Source organism: Pecten maximus, chromosome 10, assembly GCF_902652985.1.
Source record: "Pecten maximus chromosome 10, xPecMax1.1, whole genome shotgun sequence".
Classification (NCBI taxonomy): Eukaryota; Metazoa; Mollusca; class Bivalvia; order Pectinida; family Pectinidae; genus Pecten; species Pecten maximus.
This window is the reverse complement of record NC_047024.1, coordinates 31,215,938-31,224,411: the sequence shown is the minus strand read 5'-3', so window position 1 is coordinate 31,224,411 and position 8,474 is coordinate 31,215,938.

The following is an 8,474-nucleotide window of genomic DNA, read 5'->3' as shown; positions in this document are numbered from 1 at the left end:
TACAATACGACTAGGGTATCTAGGGTCCCGTCCGACTTTACCTGGAGTCCTACAATACGTCTAGGGTATCTAGAGTTCCGTCCGACTTTACCTGGAGTCCTACAATACGACTAGGGTATCTAGAGTCCCGTCCGACTTTACCTGGAGTCCTACAATGCGACTAGGGTATCTAGAGTTCCGTCCGACTTTACCTGGAGTCCTACAATACGACTAGGGTATCTAGAGTCCCGTCCGACTTTACCTGGAGTCCTACAATACGACTAGGGTATCTAGAGTTCCGTCCGACTTTACCAGGAGTCCTACAATACGACTAGGGTATCTAGGGTCCCGTCCGACTTTACCTGGAGTCCTACAATATGTTTAGGGTATCTAGAGTCCCGTCCAACTTTACCTGGAGTTCTTCAATATGTTTAGGGTATCTAGGGTCCTGTCCAACTTTACCAGGAATCTTACAATACGTTTAGGGTATCTAGAGTCCCATCCGACTTTACCAGCACCAACGGTTATCCAATTTTTTTATTTGTTGATCCTTTTTAACTTTTGCACCTGGCCTGTTTTAAAACTGTGACAAATCTTTTCTTAGGCACTTTGTCGTACAGTGATGTGTATTATCTTTCTCAAACTCTGATGTTGATCAAAATCTTCCTGGTGGTGCTTCAAGTTTTAATATTTTGTCGCGGTTATTTCCCTTTACTGAAGTGGCGATCAGTTTCCTGTATATTACTGAATGATGGACAACATCATATGATTTATATATAGTCCCGTGACTTTACAGGACCTAACAAACGATCTTTTAACGGTCCCTCCGACTTTCTGGATTCCTAAATAAATTATTAATATACACACTGGAGTCCTACAAACAGTTCTATCCGTCCGATATGAGTAAATCTAGGGTATTAAGTCTCGCTTATTTAGTGTCCTACTACGCTACGACTTGCCTCGGACTACCGGTAGTTCTATTAATAAGGGTCTAGATTTCCTCGACACCGAGAAACTAGGGAAAATTAAGTCCGTCCATTTACCAACCAAATACACTATGCAAATCAGAGCCCTGTTTACCATGAGTCCTACAATACGACTAGGGTATCTAGGGTCCCGTCCGACTTTACCTGGAGTCCTACAATACGACTAGGGTATCTAGAGTCCCGTCCGACTTTACATGGAGTCCTACAATACGACTGGAGTATCTAGAGTCCCGTCCGACTTTACCAGGAGTCCTACAATACGACTAGGGTATCTAGGGTCCCGTCCGACTTTACCAGGAGTCCTACAATACGACTAGGGTATCTAGAGTCCCGTCCGACTTTACCAGGAGTCCTACAATACGTTTAGGGTATCTAGAGTCCCGTCCGACTTTACCAGGAGTCCTACAATACGACTAGGGTATCTAGAGTCCCGTCCGACTTTACCAGGAGTCCTACAATACGTTTAGGGTATCTAGAGTCCCGTCCGACTTTACCATAAGTCCTACAGTACGTCTAGGGTAACTAGAGTCCCGTCCGACTTTACCAGGAGTCCTACAATACGACTAGGGTATCTAGAGTCCCGTCCGACTTTACCTGGAGTCCTACAATACGACTAGGGTATCTAGAGTCCCGTCCGACTTTACCTGGAGTCCTACAATACGACTGGGGTATATAGAGTCCCGTCCGACTTTACCTGGAGTCCTACAATACGTTTAGGGTATCTAGAGTCCCGTCCGACTTTACCAGGAGTCCTACAATACGACTAGGGTATCTAGGGTCCCGTCCGACTTTACCTGGAGTCCTACAATACGACTAGGGTATCTAGAGTCTCGTCCGACTTTACCTGGAGTCCTACAATACGACTGGGGTATCTAGAGTCCCGTCCGACTTTACCTGGAGTCCTACAATACGACTAGGGTATCTAGAGTCTCGTCCGACTTTACCTGGAGTCCTACAATACGACTGGGGTATCTAGAGTCCCGTCCGACTTTACCTGGAGTCCTACAATACGACTTGGGTATCTAGAGTCCCGTCCGACTTTACCTGGAGTCCTACAATACGACTAGGGTATCTAGGGTCCCGTCCGACTTTACCTGGAGTCCTACAATACGACTAGGGTATCTAGAGTCCCGTCCGACTTTACCTGGAGTCCTACAATACGACTAGGGTATCAAGAGCCCCGTCCGACTTTACCAGGAGTCCTACAATACGACTAGGGTATCTAGGGTCCCGTCCGACTTTACCTGGAGTCCTACAATACGACTAGGGTATCAAGAGCCCCGTCCGACTTTACCAGGAGTCCTACAATACGACTAGGGTATCTAGGGTCCCGTCCGACTTTACCTGGAGTCCTACAATACGACTAGGGTATCTAGAGTCCCGTCCGACTTCGCCATGAGTCCTACAATACGACTAGGGTATCTAGAGTCCCGTCCGACTTTACCTGGAGTCCTACAGTACGACTAGGGCATCTAGAGTCCCGTCCGACTTTACCAGGAGTCCTACAATACGACTAGGGTATCTAGAGTCCCGTCCGACTTTACCAGGAGTCCTACAATACGACTAGGGTATCTAGAGTCCCGTCCGACTTTACCATAAGTCCTACAATACGACTAGGGTATCTAGAGTCCCGTCCGACTTTACCTGGAGTCCTACAGTACGACTAGGGCATCTAGAGTCCCGTCCGACTTTACCAGGAGTCCTACAATACGACTAGGGTATCTAGAGTCCCGTCCGACTTTACCAGGAGTCCTACAATACGACTAGGGTATCTAGAGTCCCGTCCGACTTTACCTGGAGTCCTACAATACGACTGGGGTATATAGAGTCCCGTCCGACTTTACCTGGAGTCCTACAATACGTTTAGGGTATCTAGAGTCCCGTCCGACTTTACCTGGAGTCCTACAATACGACTAGGGTATCTAGAGTCTCGTCCGACTTTACCTGGAGTCCTACAATACGACTGGGGTATCTAGAGTCCCGTCCGACTTTACCTGGAGTCCTACAATACGACTAGGGTATCTAGAGTCTCGTCCGACTTTACCTGGAGTCCTACAATACGACTGGGGTATCTAGAGTCCCGTCCGACTTTACCTGGAGTCCTACAATACGACTAGGGTATCTAGAGTCCCGTCCGACTTTACCTGGAGTCCTACAATACGACTAGGGTATCTAGGGTCCCGTCCGACTTTACCTGGAGTCCTACAATACGACTAGGGTATCTAGAGTCCCGTTCGACTTTACCTGGAGTCCTACAAAACGACTGGGGTATCTAGGGTCCCGTCCGACTTTACCTGGAGTCCTACAATACGACTGGGGTATCTAGAGTCCCGTCCGACTTTACCTGGAGTCCTACAATACGACTAGGGTATCTATAGTCCCGTCCGACTTTACCTGGAGTCCTACAATACGACTAGGGTATCTAGAGTCCCGTCCGACTTTACCTGGAGTCCTACAAAACGACTGGGGTATCTAGGGTCCCGTCCGACTTTACCTGGAGTCCTACAATACGACTAGGGTATCTAGAGTCCCGTCCGACTTTACCTAGAGTCCTACAATACGACTAGGGTATCTATAGTCCCGTCCGACTTTACCTGGAGTCCTATAATACGACTGGGGTAACTAGAGTCCCGTCCGACTTTACCTGGAGTCCTACAATACGACTAGGGTATCTAGAGTCTCGTCCGACTTTACCTGGAGTCCTACAATACGACTGGGGTATCTAGAGTCCCGTCCGACTTTACCTGGAGTCCTACAATACGACTAGGGTATCTAGAGTCTCGTCCGACTTTACCTGGAGTCCTACAATACGACTGGGGTATCTAGAGTCCCGTCCGACTTTACCTGGAGTCCTACAATACGACTAGGGTATCTAGAGTCCCGTTCGATTTTACCTGGAGTCCTACAATACGCCTAGGGTATCTAGAGTCCCGTCCGACTTTACCTGGAGTCCTACAATACGACTAGGGTATCTAGAGTCCCGTCCGACTTTACCTGGAGTACTACAATACGACTGGGGTAACTAGAGTCCCGTCCGACTTTACCTGGAGTCCTACAGTACGACTAGGGTATCTAGAGTCCCGTCCGACTTTACCATGAGTCCTATAATACGACTAGGGTATCTAGAGTCCCGTCCGACTTTACCTGGAGTCCTACAATACATTGAGGGTATCTAGAGTACCGTCCAACTTTACCAGGAGTCTTACAATACGTTTAGGGTATCTAGAGTCCCGTTCGACTTTACCAGCAGCAACGGTTATCCAATTTTTTATTTGTTGATACTTTTTAACTGTTGCACCTGGCCTGGTTTAAAACAGAGACAAATCTTTTCTTAGGCACTTTGTCGTACAGTGATGTGTATTATCTTTCTCAAACTCTGATGTTGATCAAAATCTTTCTGGTGGTGCTTCAAGTTTTAATATTTTGTCGTGGTTATTTCCCTTTACTGAAGTTGCGATCAGCTTCCTATTTATTACCGAATGATGGACAACTATAGGTTGTCGACAATTTAATGAACAACTAAACCGAATCTTTTAAAGCGGTTATACAAAGTCGGTATATCACCTTTAATATAAATTCATTAATATACACAGTGTATGTATAACAAAAGTCCATCGTCACGATATTAGTAATCTATTGGTAGTATATCTCGGCTTATTTAGTGTAATGGACGTACAGGCCTACACTTGCTTTGAGGAATAACCGGTACTTTTGATTAATTTTAAGGCATTTCATGACACGGAAACTACGAATATTAATTCATAGTTACAAACAAAGTACAATGATTGATAAAATGGCGAATAATATCACGTGTAAAACAAGAGCATGTTGAACTGGAATCACTCTTCGAGTGGTTTGAAATCTATGTGGCCAACTATTCTGAAATATTCGATGATCACAAACCCCGCAGAAAGGGCGTAATAATTGTACATGCTATCCCCAAAACATGATTCGTAAGAGGCGGATAGATTTGCAGTCTTATCTTTTGTCTGTTTTTTTAAAAATAAGTTTTTTTCTCTCTGCATAATGTCACCGTGACAATGCCTCACTTGTCGCCATTAGTTGAGCGTCCCCCCATGTAAGGACAGATTTGGGTTGTTTCTCCTGGCTGATGCGTTCTATCTACAGCCTCCGAAATTGCTGTTACTATTCCCGCTTACAGCTCAACATTGTGGTAATGGGACTGGTTTACTTGTTGGCAGGAAAATATGACCGGGTGGAGTGTCCCTATACGACTGCCGACAGTATGATTCAGTGAGCTAGCACTATAAAGGCATCAGTTTCGCGCTATCACAAGGAGAAAACACGAAGATAATGCACCTCCCAAAAACACGCCACACAAATCACACGTATGCAAATCGCACGAGGGGGAAATGTTCTTAGATTGCTATAACTGTTGATAGGACGTTGAATAATTGAAAACCAAACCAACCTTTAATGCCGATGTCAAAAACACATTTAACGTTTTATATGATAGATGTGTCGGCGAAGGAAGGCATCCATTCATTTGCTCCTTACTCTGAACTACATTGTACTATGCTTCCTGCTTGATACCCAATGAACATTATATATTTTCAAAAATCTCTTTTGTTAAGACGAATTGCTAGCTAATTACACTTTTATACTCCTGTAACTTATGGTGCGGACATGTCTAGCTCATGTTTTCTTCACAATTCCCAGGAAGCCTTATAAACAACGTTTTACGTCATGTTCAGCTTTTAAGGGTCCTTCCTCCAAACGTGTGTCTTTATTAGTTACAATTTGTAGACTAACATGTCCGATACAAAAAAAATCCGAAGGATCGGCTTCACCAACGCCTGAAGAGGGCATTATTCCAAAGGAAAGATATACAGCGATACGATCGTGAGATATACGGAAGCACATAAAATACGAAAATTTGAGATGAAGGATGAAATCAGAAATGAGAATACTTAAGAGTTGACGATTTCTTTGTTTTCGTTGTTTTCCAGTAGACTATTAGCATACACATATAAACAAACGGTATCGGGATTGTTATTGGGTTGTTTGTTTCTTAGAGGCTATATTAAAATATTTACAGTCAGTGGTGAACTGATAGTATAAAACCTATTAATGTCAAACGGAGGCTACTGAATTTTATTTTTCGATAGAATCAGATAGAATTTGAGCAATATTCATCCTTGATTCACACAATGACAGTAACCCTGCTCCAATAACTTAAAAACCATGTCGATGTTACCACATACATCGAACAATTGACTTATATCACCTATTGTGTCATCATTTATATTTTTTTGACAATGACAATGGTTTAGAATATGAACATGAACTAATAGATAACAATTATACATGGTAAAACATGTAAATTAATTATCTCATTTATATATCAATGATAAAAGTCAATGGAATAAGTTATCAAAAAATTTGCATCAGTTATATAGCACTGGTAGTGTCCATGTCAGCGGGTTGTAATCAGTTTCGGCGGATCAAGTGAGGCGGTCAGATTAATTACGCGACGAAAGAATCTTAAACCGTTGTAAAAATCTATCTAATTTTCAAAGCATTGACTTCTGATATAGATATAGGAATTAGATAGCAAATATTACAATGTAAATAATCTGTATTAGATTTTAGGAGAGATATTCCGATGACCAATGGAGTGCATGTACACGGAGGTTTGAAATACGACGTCCCACATACTATATCAGATACATATTGCCATTGAACAGCACTTTTTAACTCGAATTATCAAAAGATGTTTATTGATTGTTTTTAATTTTCTTTGGGTGGTGTGTTGCCCCTACCGTTGTAGCAGCAACTTTAACAAGAAAAACATATTTGAACACTCAGTTTATTATCTTATGGTACATTAAAGTGACACCCAACAGAAACATTAGGTTTTTCGAGAGAAAAAAAAAATTGTTTGATTTACAGTTAATAATTTAATCCAATTATTCACAACGACGAGTTCACATTCAAGTCAACAACTTGCCGTAACTTAAGTTTCTATCGTGAAATTCGAGAGATTTATACGCAAAAAACTATACTACACATACCATATCGGACACAATTTCTATTGAACAGCACATTATAACTAAAATTATTTTTAAATTAAAAAGTATGGGTGCTGATGCAAGAAATTAATGATAAGATATATCGATATATCAGCATAACGTGTTGTGACACATGTAAATCTACCTTGTAGCTCCCTACTTGTTAAATGGTCTATTCATATATTTTCTTCATGTTTTAAGTGTGTGAATAGACTTGTATCTCATAACCAATATTGGGTTTTTTACACGTCAAGGTGTGTTGACCACATACCTCATTCAATTGTCACGCATACAAATCTAATACTTACTGCGATGTACAAAAGTGGAGTTTCAGCTGTATAACGACAGAACGTGAACTACATGTACGATGTCGTTCCCCACACAGGTATCCTTCCAAGACAAAAGAAAGCCGCAACCTGCAGGTAAGTATTATTCTAATCTAATTAAAATCAGATGTTCATTATCCACTCCGTAAACTCCTTATGCACATCTAACAACATCACATCGGGGGTCACGTCAGGGGTATGAATGTCCATACGGAGTTTACGAAGTGGATAATGAACATCTCATTTTAGTTAGATTGGTATTATTCAAAACTATGTCTATGATTTAAGAAAACAATATATTAATATACATAACTCAGTATCTCTTGAGACATGTATGTATAGGCTATACAGTAGTACATAAAATGTAGATAATTTTCAAATTGTAACCCATAAACGCAATTAAGAATTAGCAAATCCTCATATTTTCTGAAGAAATAGTACATAGAAAATGTAATTCGCGCGATCATGATGTAGCGGAATGCTTCAAGAGCTGAAAGCGCTCAAATCAGGTACGTATCAAATATATATACTTTTACAGTAAACAAGACTGAAGTGCATCCAATGATTGTAAGAAAAAAGGACAGAAGACAGTGACTACCGGGATCTACATGGCATATGGTGACATTTAATATAAATTCTAAACATAATACAATTTAACAATACAAAACTAACATAGCATAACACAATCATTAAAAAACGTCTAAAAATAAACATCTCAAAATGACAATGGTAGTCAATTACAACAAAAGCCTGTGTGGGGGTTGCCAAACTCCGCCACAAAACCAGCCTGTGAAACGCTGCTGGTTCCCCCACATCGTAGAGTATATCATTTGACATGTCGCAGTAATTCCCACTACATGGAGGTGAATTGCAATCTGCATAGTTTAATCTATATGTTTAGTATCATGTGAACGATTAAGTTAAAATGTGGATATACATTTGTTGTATGTAGTTATGTATACCTTCTTACCTTGCCTACTATGTAGGGGGGGAAAAATCAGCAATGAAATGTATTCTCTAAAAATGAATCTAAAATCATTCGTGGTTGGGGTGAGGGTAGTTTTAACTGTATGTGTTTATATAAATATCTTAGCTGGGTTATACGATATTTGTAAAAAAAATAACATAAATACCGTACTAGCATAAAAAAG